The 20,727-nt window shown below is 33.1% G+C and overlaps 1 long non-coding RNA gene across 1 annotated transcript; it reads left to right on the top strand.

The window, feature by feature from the left end:
* The first annotated feature begins 6,069 nt into the window (after positions 1 to 6,069).
* Positions 6,070 to 18,939, top strand: LOC115885167. Its single transcript, XR_004050694.1, has 3 exons — positions 6,070 to 7,065; positions 14,186 to 14,412; positions 18,715 to 18,939. It is a non-coding gene; the product is annotated as an uncharacterized LOC115885167 (long non-coding RNA).
* Positions 18,940 to 20,727: the final 1,788 nt, after the last annotated feature.

Genomic DNA, 20,727 nt, shown 5'->3' with positions numbered 1-20,727 from the left:
GGCCGTCCCGTTACGTCACAGGTGGCTTGACCGCCGTCCTATTTTTAGCCAGGATTCCAGATCGGCTTTTGTTTTCCCGATCGGCCGAGAACTTTGGATACTTTAACAGTTTGCAGCTACGAGGGTTGTTCTAGAAATTAACAGTAAAAACGACGAATCTTTGATGGTATACTTTTTTTGCCCGGCTGCGTCTCAAAAATGGCTCACCCCAAGTAGCAAATTTTATTTTATAATTGCTGTATAAACAGCTATGTGATAATTTTTATAGGATATCTCAATTCATATAACGTGCTATAAGAACGTAAGATGATAGCTTTACAACCAAAAAAGGCCCATTTTTATACAACCGTTTAGTAGTATAGAAGTTGTATAAAAAAGGTATATAACTCTTATGCAACTCTTTTACACAGCGTCATATAACTATTATAAAACTAGTTTTATTGTGTATTACGTGGTCACATCTAAGAAACAGAACAATAAAAACATTTGATCATTTAGCGAGGTAAAAGAGTATTTTATTTTTTACCGAAGAATATTAGGAGCAAATTATATTTTAAGCGTGTCGTAAAATGAATCTAGAGGATGTGGATTGTTAAAAAGGAGACTTTACTTGACAATGAAAATGGCGGGTAGAGCCAGAAGGTACAACAAATATGTAATATAAAAAATCATTAATAGGGTTTGAAATGTAGGGACAATTTTTGTTGCGCCGAAAATTTTACTGGTAGATTATAGGTATGTATTTGGCAAAAAATTAAAGCGCTTTAATTTCGATTAAGGTTTACGTATAAATTTAAACAATAAAATAGAATGAAATTTTCAAAAATTCTTGTTTTTAATTTAATTAAACACTTTATTACTGTATTTGGGAATCTTATCACAAAATAGTTCTCAAAAATAACATTTTAAAATTTATTTTGATGTTTTTAATTTTGCTTCATATAATGGCGGCCATAGGCCATACAAAAATTCTGCCTTAAACATGGCGAATTATAATGCAACCATTTTTTTATAAATGAATCCCTTAAATAAGTCTTTGTTGACAGTCTAACAAACATGATCAGATTTTCATGGATTCATGCACGCAATGGATTTCATGCATGCCCGACGAGTGAGTGGCAACCTAAGGACTTGGAAAAACAATAATAAAACAATACAAACATTACTACAGTAAAACTTTTACATCAACATGGCAACAATGTTTTGGAGAAGCCAGACAACCCGAGATATTTTGGCTTTTGGGAACCCAGGGAATTTTCGGGATTATTTGCCGTAATTTCGAGGAGTTTTTTCTTACATGCTCTTTATAACTACCACTGCGTTTGTTAACTTTTTTCCAACTTTGTCCAGAATTCATAATAACTATGATTGATTAAACTATTACGTAGATATTACTTTTGCAGCAACAACAATAACAAAATAAATAACTAGGTATACCATTTAATATAAAATGAGGTTATATTATACATTGTCAGTTCTATAATACAAATATTACAGCGAATTTATTTTGTTAATCACAATTTTATCATATAAGGCTATATACAAATACAATATACATATAAGGCTATATACATATAAGGCTATATACAGTACGTCTGCTGGATCTGTGTCTATGAAAGGAATGCGGACAAAAAACATTTAAATAAACAACAATATATTTTATAAGTCGACTTGACGAGTACGTCACCGCAAATCGCTCCGCCCACTCATTTTATTGGCTACTTGCAAATTTGTCGAATTTTTATTGATGGGACGCGTCGTCTAATTTTTACGAAAAACGTGGAGAGAATATCGTTTCCCCTCTCACGGATACTCCGTAGCAACAGAACGAACAGACGTACTGTAACTGGTGTTGTATACAGCACTGTGGTTTAACGCAATAAAACATTCTATCATACAACGTAATACAACTTTAATAAGACAAGTTTAAGTAACTGTTATATGATCTTGTGACTACTAGTTATATGAATATTATAGAACTCTTACATGGTGGGTATAAGAGTCTAATAAAATAATATGTTTGTTATCATATAGCATTGTTTTATTAAGTGTTATATCATACTAAAAGAAATTATCGTTTAATGCCTTATAGGATACGTTGTAAAAACCACTAGAAAATAGTTTAATATGACAACTTTTATTAAAAAGCAGAATGGTCGAAACCAAACGCTTAATAAAATCAAGCAGTCCTTAAGACAACGCTATTCGACTGTTATAAAATAATTCAATCCTTTTAGAATTTCTTTTTGCTACTTGGGACCTCTATAACTTTTTTTATTTTTTTCAGATAAAAAACGAGATTTGGTATCTTAGTATATTATGACATAAATTAAAATTGATTTTTGGGCAATTCCTGTGTAACCGGAAATCACCACAACTTTTGATTTTTAAATGATATTTTCTTCTAAATGGTATTCTTTTACTATATTCGATAGCAAATAACACTCTGAACAGAATGACATATTATATATCAACTTTTGACAGTTTCGTATATAGTTTATTTGAAATTATAACATGCGGTTCATAACGACAATTTGACTCGAACTACCAAGTGTCTGGTACCAAATTATTCGTAAAAAACAGATTTTTTCAAATATGCTAATGAGCCACACTTGTTCCATTTGAAAAAATTGAGATATGATTAAAAATACGACAAGACACGAAAAAACATTAAACGAGCAAGTCTATTTTTTCAAGGCTCCTTGATTAAAAATTAGAGTTTTTTTTCAACACAGCAATGGTGGCACTTTAGATTGAAATATAAAATACGATTTTTTTAATCGAAAATGTCAAAAGTTGAGGCAGATGCTCTCTGTCTTGTGTAATCACTACTAGGATGGATCAAGTGAATAGCCAAACAATATAATATTAAATCTATTTTAAAGTATCTAAGAAACTTCAAAATCAAAGAAAGGGTTCATCATACCCAGTTAGATTGTGAATACACAGTAAGTATACTTTATCTGAAGTCAGTTGAAAAAGATTGGGACTAATTTCGGCACTGTCTTTGTCAGTCTTATTCAGTATTTTCGGGACAAACGAATTAGAGAGTCTCAGTAGTTCCAATTGGCGGAAATACTCTACAACTATGGAGTGACAAAACGGCCTACACATGCACGACTTAACGAACATAAACAACACGCAAAGAGATGAAACAATACATTTAGCTTTTGAAGGTCCAAGCAGCACAATATAAAATGGTTGAAAGCTTGAGTTGTCCTCATTCGAAAATGCGTAAATTTACAGAAGTTTTTATATTAAGCAATAATACCATCTTTATAAAGCCAAATTGTCTACAATATTACCACTACTTATCAAAACTACTTGGACGCCTTATAAGTCTAATATCTCACACTTGAGTGCATCCAAAACAGTCACGATTTACTTTAGCATCTACTATTCGTATTCGTATTCACTAAGAGTGGGTCCCCAATGGTACCCTCCACAGAGCATTAAAGTTCACCCTCAAAATCCAGCCTTCTGACGTCTTTTAATCTCCGAGGGTGATATGTTTCCTAGGTCTGATAGTATACCTTTAGTTTTGCCAAACACCTAAAACCTGGTCCTGCCTCTAGCGGGACAGGTACACATAACGTGCTTCATTGTTTTGTCAACTTCCATACACAGTCGGAATTCGGCGTCTTCCACCAGTCCCATCCTCTGTAGGTGTGATCTCAGCCGATTTTTTTGGATTCCAGTCCTGAAACGTCGCTCCCCTAACCCATTCACAGAACATGTTTCTTTCGAGATTTTTTGGAACGCTGTCGGTTCTGGGCTCGCGAATGGTGAACCTGCACCAGTTTTGGCGAAGGAATCAGCACCTTCGTTTCCCTCTAGTTATATTAGCGACACTTTGTTCCTGTGCTTTTAACGCCGCATATTGGCTATCCGAAAATATGCTTATTGTTTTCCCGGTGTATTGCTGTTCTACCAGCAGTTGCACACAGGTTTCAACAGCATACAGCTCAGCTTGGAAAATTGTGGTGTGTTTTCCAAGACGGTCAGTGATACATCTAACCAAAACGTTGGAGTAAATATAACGCCATTCGTCGTCATCCAGTCCATTTGTGGGCATCCAAATAATTAACTGAATTTATCAGGGAATTTATCGTTAGTCCCTCGTAACTATACGTATGATGGAGCGATTAAAAATAGCGTGGGATTGGCAACGTAAACGCCAGTTACTATGAGTTTATTTTTCGAAAATCGACGGGTAAATAAGTGAGGTGGCCGCTTGGGAATCGGTCAGGAGAAACGTCAGAGAATGAGAAAGAGTGTGTTTACGTAGCGCGAGCCAATATTTTTTTGTCCAAAAATGGACCTGAACATCGAAAAGGTTGTTGTTTCGAATTTGGGCAAATTGAGAAGTATGAGGGCGTTAATAAATGAAATAAAAATGGTTTTATTGAACTTAGTAGTCGTAATATTGGTATTGGGAGAATAAAAAGTTTAATTTCTTCTATGGCATTACATATGAAGTCAAACTTCAAATTAATAATTACTATCTGATCATACAATTACGTAACGAAGTAGAAGTAAAAAACTTACACTTTCTGTCTATGATTTTTAGTTTGTTTTTACATATGACACAAACATATGTTTTCTTAAATGGAAACCATAGTTAGCCATGACTTCATAAAAAAACCCATTTTTTAAGCTTTTCAGCGATATAAGCTTTAATATTTCTTTTTTTGGAAAAATTATTGAAATTCTTATCATTTTTAAACAAGTTCACTTATTTAGCCATGGAAACAAGTTCAATCGTCGTTGCTGTCAGAAATGACAAATTCACTGAATCTATCATATCCAAACTTTGTAAATTAAAATAAACAAATATTGTAAATATGAATTTTTCAAATGAAGAAAAGCGTGTAGGATTATTGATTCAACTTTCCTTGGCCATACATTTTCGAGGATACGTTGACCGGTGAACGTTACTTACGTTTTTTAGAGAACGGTTTTCAAAACATGTTAGAAAAGTTTAATTTAGATACTCGCACATCAAAAGAGTGGTTCTAACATGACCTTCATTATGACACCCCCCCACCCCCCATAATGAAAGAAATGTCAAAAATTATTTATATTATTATTATGCAAACTCAAGGATAGGAAGAGGTGGACCAATTGCCTGGGCTTTGCGAAATGAAGAAAATGATGTTATGGATTTGATTTCAAATGGCAGGTGATTGTGCATTTTTTTCGAGTTGTATAATATTGAACTTTGAACTAACTCTGAGCGTGGGGTAGGTAGATAAAGATCTTGCTCCGCCTTCCTGAATGGATAAGTGTGAGATGGCCTTTCTTGAGAAGCTGATACATGCTTACGTATTAGGCAAACGGATTCAAATATAAATAAGGAAGGAAGAGTTAATATTTTTATTTTTTTAAAAAAGTCCTGGCAATGAGTTCTGCTGTTTAGTCCCAGTGAATATCGAACAGCTCTCTTCTGGAGCTTGAAAATGAGGTCAAATTGAGTCGCACAACACGTGCCCCAGAATGGAAGGGCATACCTGAGGTGCGACTGCAAAACAGGCAGAGCTTAATTGTTTCGACAAAGCGTCGATAAGAATTTTACAGCCCTAAGAATTTTACAGATTTTACGACGTCAATGGTGGTGTTGTTAAGTACAAAAGGCTGCAGCGAGTTTTTTTTAGAGCTTTGTCGTATAAAAACTGGCTGCAGCCTTTTGTTTGAGCTTACATACTGAATATTGTAGGTAAATAAATATTACAGCTGGGGATTTTACATAATACATTTTCCTATCCAACCAACTCACTCACATTTTTCAAAACATCTCCATTACATATTAATGTCCCTAACCGCGCTCCCACCACGTCCATCACCCACCGTCTTGCGGCACGTGGTGCCCACCACCTGCGTGTCGTCACGGAGCGACGCTCCTCCAGCGGCCGTCGCGGCGTCCTCCGTCGATCTCGTTCGAGTTCGGCACCCAGTGACGTCGCCGGTCGCGGGTTTGCGGGGGCGCCCAACTTACGTGGGCTCCACATGGCGGCACCGCGAGCATCCATTCATTCATGGCTCGCTTCGATATCATTGTTGTTTCGCAAACCGAAGCGAAGCGAGCGTCCCCGGCACCGTCCGGAAACACAGCAAGTAAAAAACCGGGAAGAGCGCGCGCGAAAGTCGGCATCCGAAAATTTTCGACCGGTATACGGTGGTGACAGTGACTTTTAGTTCGTTTTTGAGGAGGAAATAGAGGTTACACCTGCCGAAACACGCGATGAATTGTTTTCTTGTGCTCTAGAACCGGTAGTTTCAAAACTATGGACTTGGAGAACCCTAAAAACTCATATCAGTGGAAAAAAGTGTCCTAGACTATCAGTGTCTTTAACAGCTTTAACTTCAGGGACTTATTTCATCCAGGAAACTGTCCTAGAACTATAGAATCTGATATTTACTGTCAAAATCAACTCCAGCACTTTCAAATTCAATTTGCACCAAGTTGTTATAACGGAAAACACCTGTTGATCTGTAGTTTCAAACCTAATAACAACTTGACTAATAAGAACGTGACTTGGAGAATTCAAAAACTTTAATTGTCGACTTTCAAGAACTGAAATCATCCAATAAAGTGTTCAAAAACTAAAAAAAACCGTCGGATTTAGTGTTAAAACCAACTCGAGCATTTCTAAAGTCAATTTTTATAAAGTTTTTATATCAAAAAGGCCCAGTTTTGGATAATTTTTTGAATATTTGATGATATAAGTCCACTCAAAACAAGGTAGCAATTTTATTGAGCCTCTATCTATATTAATAATGGATTAAGACTGAAAATAGTAAAAAACAAAGACTCTAACACTACCTGCGACAATCAACAAGAATCCTGATCAAAATTATTCTAAAATAACATTAAGGAGTGTGGTATTATTAAGTGTTGCTCGGGTGTTTTTTGTAAAAAGAACTTACGGACTGGACTGTGTTGTGTTTAAAAGTGTTAGTGTTCGAAGGGGGTCAATTTTTGGAGAAAAATTAAGTGCCTTCGCTTGGGGAGAATATACTATAAGGTCGTTCATGTTGGTCATTCAAGAGCAAGGACGTTTTTTTGTAAGTACCTATACAATAATTTTTATTTTAGCATTAGAAAAATGAGTGAATCAGTTTATAATGTTATTTATGGTAATTAAAAGAGATTGTTGAAGAAAAAATGGAGAGGATAAGTGAATTTATCTATCCCAATATGATATTTTTTAAATCAAATAGATTCTAATTTTTTACGCTAAAATATTCTTGAGATTTTAGATCTGGTAACTCAGTAAAATATAACCTAAAATAATTCTTAAAACAAGAAACGTTTTTTTTAACTAATTCCAGCGATAGAAAGCCAGCGAGTAAAAAGACTCTTTCTTTAAGTTTATACCATTTTCATGTGGACGTAAGTGACATTTACGTAAAAAAAAAAGATTGTTCTGTCTATTTCTGCGCATGGCAAGAAGGTATATGTAATAAAGTTACAAGAAGATAACTAATTATTATTTTTGTAGTAAGTTATGACATATTTTTCAAAATTACAGGGAAAATGTGGGTAATTTATTTCATTATTCCAATTTTTTTCTGAAGAATAATTAAATTATTTATAGAAAACTTCAATTGCTCTAAAAGTTTGGTTTGGTTTGATGATCTACAAACAAGTACCTAATATTATAGTAGTATTGTTTTAGTCCTACTGATTAATACCGTATGATCAAAAGAAACCGGCATCAAGTTGGCTTGAAAATGAAGATCGATGATATATTTCCTATAATTTTACATATATAAAATGACAGCGATCTTCATATCCAAGTTTCATATGGTTAATATAATAAGTAATTGTTTTAAATAAATTCAAATTATTTTTCTTGTTAATTCAAAGTGAACAATGCTGTACAATGGCCTCAATCTGCAACATTTTACAGTCAAAATTTATGACCTTAAGGCCAATTCGAAAAAAAATGAACGAAAGATACTGTTCCAAATATTTACTTGATAATACCAAAGAATAAAATTCACCTGGTACAATAACCAAATCTATGAGTACTTTTTAATGATCAGTTAGCCAAAAATTTATCAAAGTATAAAGACATCATCAGAATATGTCATCAAAAATAGAATCTTAGCTAGAAAAAAGATTTTAAAGTATAATTATTTCAAGTTAACGTCTTCTTTTTGCTGCTGGGGCTAATCTGGATGGAACCTACTTTGTTTACACGGAATACGAACCGCGGTCCTCGCCCATATCATTGTCAATGGCCTACCGACTTGACCAGCGTCTAAATCGACTCTTACGAGATATTCAATCTCATCAGACCTCGAACTGACAGTGAATGAACAGTGCGTGTCAATAGATTTTACACTCCTTGCTATGGAACAACAGCACGACAGATTTTCCAGATTGTAACCCATCTATTTACTCACATCTTCTAACGTCGTTTAACTTCGGTGACCTATCGGGAACCTATGTTTCATCGTAGCTAGGTGGTTGCCGAAATAAGGGGGTTGTAGAGGTTTAAAATCATCGTAATATAAGGTTTTGTAAGATTTCTTTATTAAGAAATGATAAAAATGGCTTGCCTGTTTTGAAACTAACAATTTAATAGGAACAAGTCATCAAAGAAATCGTTAAAACTAATAACGAATCCTATTTCTTTAACGAACTATGATATCATCAGACTAAATTGGTCAAACCTAACCTAAATATCATCCAATTATTAATCAAAATATCTCGAAACAAACGTCAAAATTGGAGAAAAAAAAACACACAATCTGCATATCTATTTGGCATCATCCAAACAACTAAGAGGGGTTATTAGCACTCCAAATCGACCAGAGTGACCGGTTCCACTTTCCAAATTTGGATCCAATCCTCTCAAACCGGTTCGGTTACCGATTCGGTACGACTGGTGGCAGCACGATCGCTTTTTTGACAGTTTTGCAGTCGGTACGCGTTGGCAAATATTTTTTTTCGTGCTAAAACGGATTTTAAATATTGAGTTTTATCGGATATCTCGTGATTTTCTGTTATATGAAAGTGCTCGAAGAAGCTGGCTTGGAACATGACCTTGTAAGTAGGATTTTCTTCGAAAACTGCGCATTTTATTTCTGCCATATCGATTTTTTTACGATATTACGCCATATTTTTTTCTCTGTTTTCAGCAATGTGCTAAAAGGTAAAAATATATTATTTTTTTAAAGATTTTCTTTTTCAGTTTAAATTAATTTAATTTTTCATATATAACACTAATATACATATAATAATCGAAATATAAGCTATAAGATACAATCGAAAAAAACGGCGTCATAGTTGCTTTTGTCGAAATTGTTTCTGTTGGGACTGCTCTATTTTATACCCTAAAAACTTTAAAAATGTTTCAGCAGAGAAAAATTTGCTTGATGTTGCAAATCCATAACATTATGTTTTTAAAAATGTAAATTATAATTTTTAATTTATTTGTTTATAATATAAGATTATAATAGATAATATTAAACATCTAAAAAAAACAATTGATAAAATAACAAACTGAAAAACTTGAATTAAAAAATGAAGAAACCTGAAAAATTGTGAATTCGTGTGATCTAAATGTTTCAAATCTATAGTTCATCTCAAATAAACTTTTAGTCACATGATTAAGCTTGACCGGCACAGCGTTGTCTACTTTTTCAAATTTTCTTTTAATCAAAATATTTTAGAAAACAAAAATAAATTAATTATAAATATATAAACAGTTATTATTTACATCAACAAAACTCACCTTCTTCATAAAGGGCCATTATACTACCGGTTTCCCGTTCAAAATATTCTAATAGAGTTGCGATGAGTTTTTTACAGCTATTAAGCTATCTTGTACACTAAAAGAGAACATTTTTAAGCTGAAAGCAACACAACACTATTTATTTAAACCAAAAACTTGTAATACAAAACTAAAGTGTCAAAACGAATGACAATATCAAGAAATAAACAAAAAAAGTGGAAACCAGGATTGCCACAAGCTATACAATTGTGTACTTTGCTCACTAGTGTAACTAGCAATTTATCCTGGAGTGGGCCTGGGGGGGCCTGGTGTTGAGCCCAGGGGGGAGCCTAGGGCTTTTGTTTAAGAAAAATGATAATTTAAAAAAACACATTTTTTGAATAAAACGTTTACATGAATTTCTCTATCAATAAATTTCATAGACTTGATTATCAAACCTTGTTCCCGTAGATTACTTAAATACCGACAAATTTTCTAAAAAAATAAAAATTAACACATTTTTTGAATACAACAAAATAATATATAATATCAAAACTACAAAACGTCATTTTTACTGCATCACAAGCAAATAAAAATTAATACGTAGCCAAGAGTCATAATTCAGGATTTCTCTGGGGGATGCCCAGCAATACTTGGAGGGGCCCGGCACCCCCAGGCTCCCCTGTATTTACCCCAATGACTTTGCTACACATTTGGTTTAATAATTGCACAGCTACACCACAATCGCCTGAGCTACACATTTTGAGAATTTACATATTTCCTATAAAAAATAATAGCAGAATAGGTGACAAAAGCTGATTTTTTTGCTTTTAAGTTATCTAAGTTAGTACATCAAAAGAGGCCGCAGTGTGCTTTAAATTTTGAACTGACAAATATCATTTTCCGTCATCAATGTTCAGGTGTTCAGTAAAATGTCAGAGTAGGAACTGGATCATGAGTCAAGGACCAATAAATAATAGCCAAAAACGGTAAATAGACAGGAATATTTAATCTCTTAAATAATACATAATACGTACTTTGACCAAATTTCACTGCCTAACCTAACCACTCGTTTGCATACGTGAATTTTATTCAATTCTTCTTTCACTTCCTCCCATGTCAGCAAGGACTGCAGTTTCTATAAACAAATTTGGCCCATTAAACAGTCCTGAATATTTTACAGTTTTTAAACAGAATTAGCCAGTCTAATTTTAATAATTTAATTTAAATCGTTATAGTTTCCCGACAACAATTTAGACGTCACTGCAACCCTTGCTGGCATTAGAGGAAATGAAATGGGAAATGAATATTTTGACGTATACAAACGAGTGGAAGTGAGACTCGTAATCATGCTTTAAAATTTGGCGAACGTATGTCTTATTGGATAATTTACAGCGTTTACAGTTATTGGTCATGGGAGTTCTGTACAATCAAAAATTTTCTTGTGGCAACCTTGGTGGAAACTTGACATTTTTTACTTTGCCTTTTACTTTGGTTGAAAATCTTGTGTGTTGAAAGTGTGTTTAGTAACTCTGTTCCTCATGTGCTCTGCTGTTTTAGGATCTTTATCGCAAAGTCTGCAGCTAAGACTTTCTTGAGCCTGTTCTTCTTGAACAAGTTTAATATTGTTGATAGAGTTCCATTGTTCCATCTCCTGGTCTGTGTCATCCATTTTGCTAATAACATCTCCGTTAAGAATTAACAAACAAATATTATTCTGGTTCATTGCTAAATAATAAGAATGTAATTAGCCAACAGATTAGAAAGTGGGTTATTTAACGCTAATTTGGACAAGACTATTGTCATTTCTCCTTGGATACGCCAAGAGAAAATGTAAAAGATTCGATCATATCTAAATTTAGCTCGTGCTGCTAACTGTAACCCTGTCATATGTCTCTTTCTTTCGGGGGTCCTTTATTCAACAGCACCGATTATATTCAACCTACTCAATTATACTAAAAATATTATTTCACTTATCTCGTTCTCTTTCTTCAACAATCTTTGTCATGGGTCTTTAGAAGAAGATGTTTTCTTTTAAATTCGTTAGTTTTTTGTTTTCTTATTTGTTTTAATCGTTGTGATCAGTGCTTATTTATTTCAACCTTAAACAGGTCTTCACTGTCTTCAGATTAAATGATATTGTGGCATTCATTCATTTTCCGCTGATATGTTTTTATGAGTTATAAACACGATTAAGCAGAAAATAAGACTAAATTTTGATTTTCTTATTAAATATATTTTGATAATGAGTTTCATTTATCTATGGATAATGATTTGACTGATTGTTTTTTTTAATTCAGTCTATCTAATAAAGTTTCAATAGAAAGTTTTTAGAAATTAGCATGTTTTCAATATTACAATAATTAAACTAGGGAATATGCGATTTATTGAATATACGTCAACTCAGTAATAACAATACCAATTGAACTTTTAGTTACATAATCGAGAATCGAGAGCACAATTTTAAATTCATTGTTGCCAACCATGAACATATTCGGCGCTGGTCTGACTAACTGGAATTTAAATTTCCCGCCTGGAGATTCAGGTGGTAGCTCTGCTGTAAAAAAATATCAAGTTGTCACATTTATTTATATATTTCCTGTCATTGTCATTCGTTTTGACACTTTAGTTTTGTTTTACGAGTTTTTGTTTTAAATGAATTGTATTCCGAATGCTTAACAAATTTTACTAGCAGACCTTGCGGTCGAACATTGTTCTTTTTAGAATCTCTTTTGTTGCAAAGTGTACAAGATAGCTTAATAGACGTTGCAATAAACTCATCGCATCCTTATTAGAATATTTCGAACGGGAAAGCGGTAGTAATGGCCCTTTATGTCCCTTAGGTGCTGTTAAGGAGTGAGTTTTTTTGTTGATGTAAATAATAACTGTTTATATATTTATAATTAACTAGCGTGTACCAGCAACTTCGTTCGCGTCGAATTAATCATTTGTAATGGTGATGATAAAGCAAAGCAAGAATTTCCATTAACATACAAACTGGATAAAATTTTCTCACATTTATGTCAGCATGAGAAAAAACAATATGGCGATATAATAATATCGCTATATAACTTGGTAATATTTGAGGGGTAGTTTCATCTCGTTGGAATTTGACTTTCGAAAAATCCGTTTGCCAAAAATAAGCTTTTTACGTCAAGCAGTTTAAGCAGAATCGTGGTTAAGAAATTACCCAACTTTTTGGAACACCCTGTATAATTTTTTAAAAAATTTCAAAATATGTAAAAAACCAAATAAATTATGCTTGTCCAAGCGTTTTCCCGAAAGACTAACCGTTTTTTAAATAATAAATATAGTAATATTCGAGGGGCGTTTTCACCCTCTTGGAATTTGAGATTCGAGAAACCCCTCCTTATCGAACCTCTACACCCCACAGTCAATCCGTTTGCGAAAAATCAGCTTTAAACGTCAAGCAGTTTAAGCAGAATCGTGATTACTCAATGGTCACATTTTATGAAACACCCTGTATAAATTTATAAAAAATCTTAAAATATGTAAAACAACAAAAAATATATACGTGTTTAAGAGTTTTTCCGAAAAACTCACCGGTTTTTAAATAAAAAAATATTTTAATATTTGAGGGATAGTTTCACCCCCTTAGAATTCGAGTTTCGAAAAATCCCTTCTTATCGAACCTCTACACCCTAAAGTCAATCTGTTTTCCAAAAATCAGCTTTTTACGTCAAGCGCTTTAAGCAGGATCGTGATTAATCAATGACCAGATTTTTCGAAACACACTGTATAAATTTTTAAAAAACCTTAAAATATGTAAAAAAAAACAAAATAAAATATACGTGTTTAAGCGTTTTTTCGGAAACTTGACCGTTTTTTAAATAAAAAATATTGTAACATTTGAGGGGTGGTTTCACCCCCTTGGAACTGGAATTTCGAGAAATCCTTTCTTATCGAACCTCTACACCCTAGAATCAATCTGTATGCCAAAATTGAGCTTCTTACGTTGAGTGGTTTGAGCAGGATCGTGATTAATCAGTATGTCAGTCACTTAAGGATTTTATATATTAGTATAGATTTATTTTTGTTTCCTAAAATATTTTAATTAAAAGAAAAGATGTAAAAGTTGGCAACGCTGTGCCGGTCAGGCTTAATCACGTGACTAAAAGTTTATCTGGTATGAACTTTATACATAGACTTACATAATACCGTATGATCGAAAAAAACGCGTCAAAGACGGCAGGGGAATGAAAATCGATAAGAATTTTGACGAGGACTCTCGAAGAAGAATAATAAGTGACGAGGACTTTGTCGAGGAAGAATAATAAATGACATCTAAAGCTTGACCTCGCCAAAATTATTATCAGTCAAATTATCATGGTTCTAGCCGTCTTTGACGCAGCTTTTTTTCGGACGTATACTATTATTATCAAAACAACACTTTGAAGTATAATTCTGAACATGATAAAACGTAGTTTCTTCTATTCCAGGTTTCATTTTTTCTGTTACCACACCACCGTTTTCAATTGCACCGCCCTGAAGACCATCTTCTGTCAGATTCCGTCACCAGCACGTATGGCAAGTGGTTCTGAGACCCCTTGTCAATCGATAGCCTGTCAAAATGTTAACACTAGCGATGCGCCATTCCCAACACAGTGATCCGACTCGAGTGCCACCTACCAGCAGCAACGGCGATGAGTTCGTTGACATTTTACAGGTAAACAAGCTGTTTTTTCGATGATTTTTGCATATCCAACGCTTATTAGTCACCATTATGATAATTATGATTAGGAGGTTTAGATTAATAACCTCTTTTTAAAGAATGTAGTATTTAAGACGTAAATTTATTAGTTGACAATAAGTTTTCATATTTCTAATTTGCAATAAGCTATTTCACCCTCCACTGCAATATTTAGTCCCTTGGTAACATGACGAGAAGTGTTGCCAACTCTTTCAACGTTAATTGTTCTACTAATCCAGAGCAAATATCTTACTAGAATCACACTAAATATGTATACAAATTTTTCCAAAATTTAAAAAAATCAAATTTATTGAATAAAAAAAATTGTGTATGCACTATGTGCGCATATTTGAAGTGACACTTCTTAAATAATTGAAGAATTTGAAGGACATGTTTTAAAAAGTGGAGTTTGAAATGTTGAAAAATTAATAAATTAAAAATTAATAAATAATGTTGTGTTGTATTAAAATGACCGTCTGTCTCTCTGAGGACTCCGTTCGGGTACCTCTATCCACGTACCGAGTTTGGTTCCAATCGACCCATAATTAAGAAAAATCCTGATGATTTCGTCCATTTAGAGGCATCGATCGGTTCGAAACGTCGAGGACGTCATCCTCTAGCCCGTCCCCAATTATGCCGAAATCGACCCACATTTTTCTGCAATATGAAATCCTTAGCCCTACCCTGATGAAGATGTAAACGAAACGTCGTATTCGACTTTGCAGGGTGGGACCGTATGCACCGTCACTCACATAGCCTACTCACCAAATTTGGTCGCGATCAGACAACATCAATTTTTGACGTTTCTTACTTCAAAACTAATGTCAAAGTAACATCACATTCAAAGCCTTGAATAGTTACTCCCAGCGCGCTTAAAGAAGTTTCACTTCAAAAAACAGGAAAACATAGTTATCCTGTTTGCTATTGGCTATCATTTCATCCGAGCTTAACCGTGACGTCCTATGCGGAATGAATAATACGAAATACACTGTGTAAACCTCTGGCGAGGGCATTCATCTTCTGAGATTGAGAGTATGGTTTAAGGATGGCATGAATAAATAGATTTTTGGGAATTCACAATATACCTATCTGGATAAAAAAAGGAATACTCTATTTGGAGACAAAATATTCTCAAAATGATTTTCTAAATTTATTTTTATATAGTCCAAGAGCTGGGAGTAAAATAAACTGCCTGATAAGTTACTAGAGGTTTGATGCTGGAATTGCTATAGCATTACCTAGTATAAAACCGCTCGTCTAAAAACAGTTAATAAATATAAAGTCATATATTTTGGAGAAATGCATAGCAAGCCAGATCAACTGATTTTTAAATCTACAGGGTGTTATATTTAAGAAAACATAACTTTAGTTCTTATTTCCAAAAATATTTATTTTATAGAAAAACAGACTACGTCTCTGTATTCTACAGTTACCTTTTACCTACTCGATACCCCTTTTACAGTAACAGAGATACAGGGGGATGGCCCAAGTTGCAAAATTTTGAAAAAAAAAACCTTGTAGCTCAGAAACGAAGAGAGCTATGAAAATGTTTGTTAACAACATCTTCCTTTTGACAAAAAGTAGGACAGGTTTGTGCAAACCGCATTCTTATATTTTCACTAATAACGGAGATAATGTTATGATTTCAAACAAAATGGGGACACCTTGTATATCGCAACAGGTTTTAAGCTTGATTTTCATGCATCCGTTATACGTTGATACGATGGTCCGACGATGCTCTGATTGGTCATAGCGTTTTCGCGCCACTTTTTGTCCGTAAATATTTTATTTCAGCCCGTCAACGGACTCGTTCATACGATAACGGACGTTTTGACACTTTTTTGAGAAATTTAATCTAACCTTAATAAAAATATAAGTATAGTACTATTCTTATAAAAGTTCCTCAATATGGCCGACCTAGTTACGAAAATTGGTAATTTTTTTTAATGAAAAATAAGTTGGCGTTAGCGAATTCAGAAATTGATTTACTCTTTGGTTAACAACTTTACAATAATATTTTTCAGGATTGTCAAGTTGACGTTAAAGTTAGGTTATTAGGTGCTTGTCATAAATAAAAACATAGATTATTGAAATTATTTAATAAGAATAAAGGTATTTTACTGCAGATCCGAAGAGATTTTACTTAAAGGTATTTTATAAACTTTCTCAGTGAGAATATTAACTCCCCTGTTTCTTATATTTCAGTTAAAGGGACGTAAGAACTATAGGAAGTAAATTTTTGTTTTCATGTGACGATATCTGAGAGTTCCTAGAATTATCAAGATTATTGAATAAGTATAGTTGTTTAGAATTGGAAATAGGATGATGCTTTTTATGTTATAGTTGATAGATCACCCCATTTCTCTTAATTTGTTTTTATTTCAGTACAGTTTATCACAAATTGATGTGTGCAAAAACAGATATATATTTTCAAACATCTTATTTAAATAGTTCTTTTATATACTGTTAAACTGTATCAACTAAAAAGTATTTAGCAAAAAATTATAAAGTAATAAATTTTGTAGATATAGTTTATGAAAATTTATAATATATAAAGATCAGAACATAATCCTCTGAAGGAAAAAGAAATACTCAAAAATTCATTAAATATACTTTATTAAAAATAACAACATACAAAAACATCCATGCAAACTGTAATAATCACAACATTATCCATATTATACCTTTATTAAATTTGTGTCCACACTCCTGTCAGGAAAGACAGAAATGTTTGTTTAAATATTAACTTATTTTAAATTGCCAGAAACACATCAGAATATATCACAACCACAACTATAGGTTAATCAGTACTAAATTTTATACCTAGTAAGTGATGCGTTAACTAACAAGTATAGAATAAAAAACAATTATTAATATAGAGTGTACTATACAATGTTCTGCTTATTTATGAAATGACTTTCCCTTCAAATGTGAGGAATACCAGTAAAATAAAACATAATTTTTGGTTTGGTTTGGTGTTTGATATTCTAACTACATCTATTACAAACCTTAAGTGCTTTTAGTGAGTAACTGTATTTTTTATTATTCTTTGTGTATCCTGTAAAGTAAAAAAATATATATTTCAAGGAATATAAAAACAATGCAATATATATCAAACAGATTCATAAAAACTACTTACAATTATTGTACATAATTATATATTTCAAGTGTTATTTGATGTTTGGTCCCATTACCAACATTACCTTATTTAGGTCTTCTCTACTAACTCAACTTTTAAACCTGTTTTAAACCTTTTTTATATGTTAAAACTGATTTACAACAATCTGTAATGCCAGCACTGTTTCCTGAAATATAAGTTTTAATATCATATATAAGTTTTTTATCATATAGTACATATTACAAACCTGAAAATTACTGATACGAGGAAACTTCTCAAAATAATTAGAGACCTTTTTACAAATATCTGGACTAATTTAATTTCACAAATTTGTGAACGAGTCAATGTTTTCTAATACGTCCTTAAGCGTTTTACACATTTTGAATATCTTCCAGCCTATTCCTCAATTCTTGATCGGTGAAAAGATTATTTATAACTATATAATTAATACTGCAGGTTGCAGGTTAAATAAAAGAACAAAATCAAGTAGAATTTGTGAATAAAAACTAAAAAAATAATGAAAATATTTAGAAAAAGGAACCGTAAACGTCAATGTCAGCCAAGTGTCAGAGTTCAATTGGATTTACCACAGATTATCAATTTGAACGATTTGAAGTACAGTCGATTCCAGTTTAGAGATTTTCGTTTTTTAAGCCTCCCATACTGAGGTCCGCCATATTGGGAAGTTTTAAATGAATACAAGTATAAAATAGCAAAATCGTTATGGAAACGAAAATATAAAATAATACCAACGTATAATCCGATAAACGGAGGCATAAAAATGCAATAGATTTAAAAACTGCGTTATATTCTAACCAATCAAAGTCTTTAAATTCTACCAATAAAATTAATATCGTATCAACGTATCGTCGGACAACGGATGCATGAAAATCAAGCTATACTAGGTACGGTATTGCAATTCCAGTATCAAACCTCTGGTAACCTCTCAGGTAGTTTATTTTACTCCAAGCACTTGGACTAACACACTAAGATGCAAAAAAAAACGTCAAATTTAAAGTGTTATATTTTATTTATTTTAGCCCACAATCAATTGCAATGACTTTTTCGATGTCATGTCATTAAAATACTAATGTTTTGATGCAAAAAACGAATCTTCCAAATTATCTCTGCTTTCTCTTCCTTCTTGACAAATGGTCTAGGTTCAACAACTTCTTCTCGACAGCAATCGCTCGCGGGACTCTTCTGGACACCACGGATTGCCCACGCAAGCGGGAGTCCCACCGCGGCTCATGATGGACCCCCTGGCCACGGCCACCCCTTCGTACTACTATGGGAACTCATCCTACCATCAGACACCACCAGGATCTGCGGGCACCAGCATGGACGACTTGGTGTCTATGTGGTTTGGTGGGGGAACTACAACTACCGGTGAGTACAGAGATTTATTTTTATGTTATTTCACCCCATTGGTGAATTACTGCACTATAGATATTGGGGCAACCAAAGATATCTTACAATAAGCACTGACGGCGAACCATCTGATACACCGGGTGCGTTCCAAAAGTGGCTCATCTCTATAACTTTTTTATTTTTTCAGATAAAAAACGAGATTTAGTATGTTGGTATATGACATAAATTAGACTTGATTGACGTATTCAATAATTGTTTTCGGTCACGTCCTGTTTCACCGGAAATGACTACAACTTTTGATTTTTAAGTAGCACCCTCGGTATTTTATTAGATACTTTATGCGATAGAAAATGACACTGAATATAATGACATATCATACGTCAACTTTTGGCATTTTCACATATTTGGTTTATTTGAAATTGTAACATGCGGTTCATAACGACAAATTGACTCGAAATACCAAGTGTGTGATACCAAATTATTCGTAAAAAATGCTTTTTCTAAATATGTTAATGAGCCACCTTCGGTCCATTTAAAAAAATTGAGATATGATTAAAAATGCAAATTGGACATTAACTTTTAACCGGCCAGGACAACCATAAAATAATTAACTAGAAAGAAATGTCAACTCTGTGTTAAATCGTGGAAACACGATACGCCACTGAAAGCCTTCGTTGTCGTCTGGAGAACTAATTCTCAAATTGACAGGTTGACATGATGGCTTCATTTTTATTTCCGTTTCTGGTTATTCAATGGCGGGCCCTCTTTCAGTTTAAATGTATTTTGTACTCTTTCTTATCATAAATAAAACAAAACATAATTTTATTCAAACATATTTATTTGAAATATGAGACAACGGGACTAAATAAATATAAAAAATAATGAATTGAATGATTTCTACAGCAATTACTTAATTATATGCAATTTTAACGTAAATTAGTAAGGTATAAGCATGACTTACAGTAATTTGTAAATAAATACGCGTATTCACAGCCATCAAGGATAGAAAACGGGGGCAGACATGAAAACGGGAGCCTTATACAAAAATCTGAAAACAGAAAAACAAATTTTTTTATACTAAAATTAACAATGTAAAAATATGAAGGTATAAAATATAAATATACTGTTTAAAAAAAGCGTCCATTCCCAAAGAGACCTGGTTTATAAATCAAAAAGAAGCAAAAAGAGACAAGTCGGATAACATTCAGATTGTATCAGTCAGATTTACTGTATTATTGACAATAAATCGCACATACTGGAGATAACTAATGTTGGCTATAGTTAAAAATGATCTTACCTTGCTGTAAATTGTTTCCATTTTCAAAAAAATCGCCGATCATAAACATAACAAAATTTTCTTACATCTAAAAAATACAGAAATAGTGTTTATTTACTACCTATTTTTAATATACATGGGACATACCAAGTACTGCAGAAACGTCTTTTTCTCCAGGATTGTTCATGTAATAATATATTTTATATGCTTTATTACCTTTATATTTATAAATTTCTGCCGAAATATCAAATTGAATTTACGAAACAAAACTAACCGGAGAGAATTAAAATGGCGTCGAAATTTGTTCTAGAACAAATCTGAAGTTGTCTCTGAAATCTGTCAATTCTAAACTGTGAAGTTAGACAATAGTTAGACAGAAACATTGCTGTCCTTGTCTAGGCGGCCATACTTGTCGTCAGGAGATGACAGGATTGACACTAATGACTGTTTCCAATTTTCCTATTTCACTGTCACCCCCCTGAGGACAACCACAAAAAAACATTAGATGATCAAATCTATTTTTCCA

The sequence above is a fragment of the Sitophilus oryzae genome, unplaced genomic scaffold, assembly GCF_002938485.1.
Source record: "Sitophilus oryzae breed Bouriz unplaced genomic scaffold, Soryzae_2.0 scaffold_376_pilon_pilon, whole genome shotgun sequence".
Classification (NCBI taxonomy): Eukaryota; Metazoa; Arthropoda; class Insecta; order Coleoptera; family Curculionidae; genus Sitophilus; species Sitophilus oryzae.
This window is presented reverse-complemented; position numbering and strand designations above follow the sequence as displayed.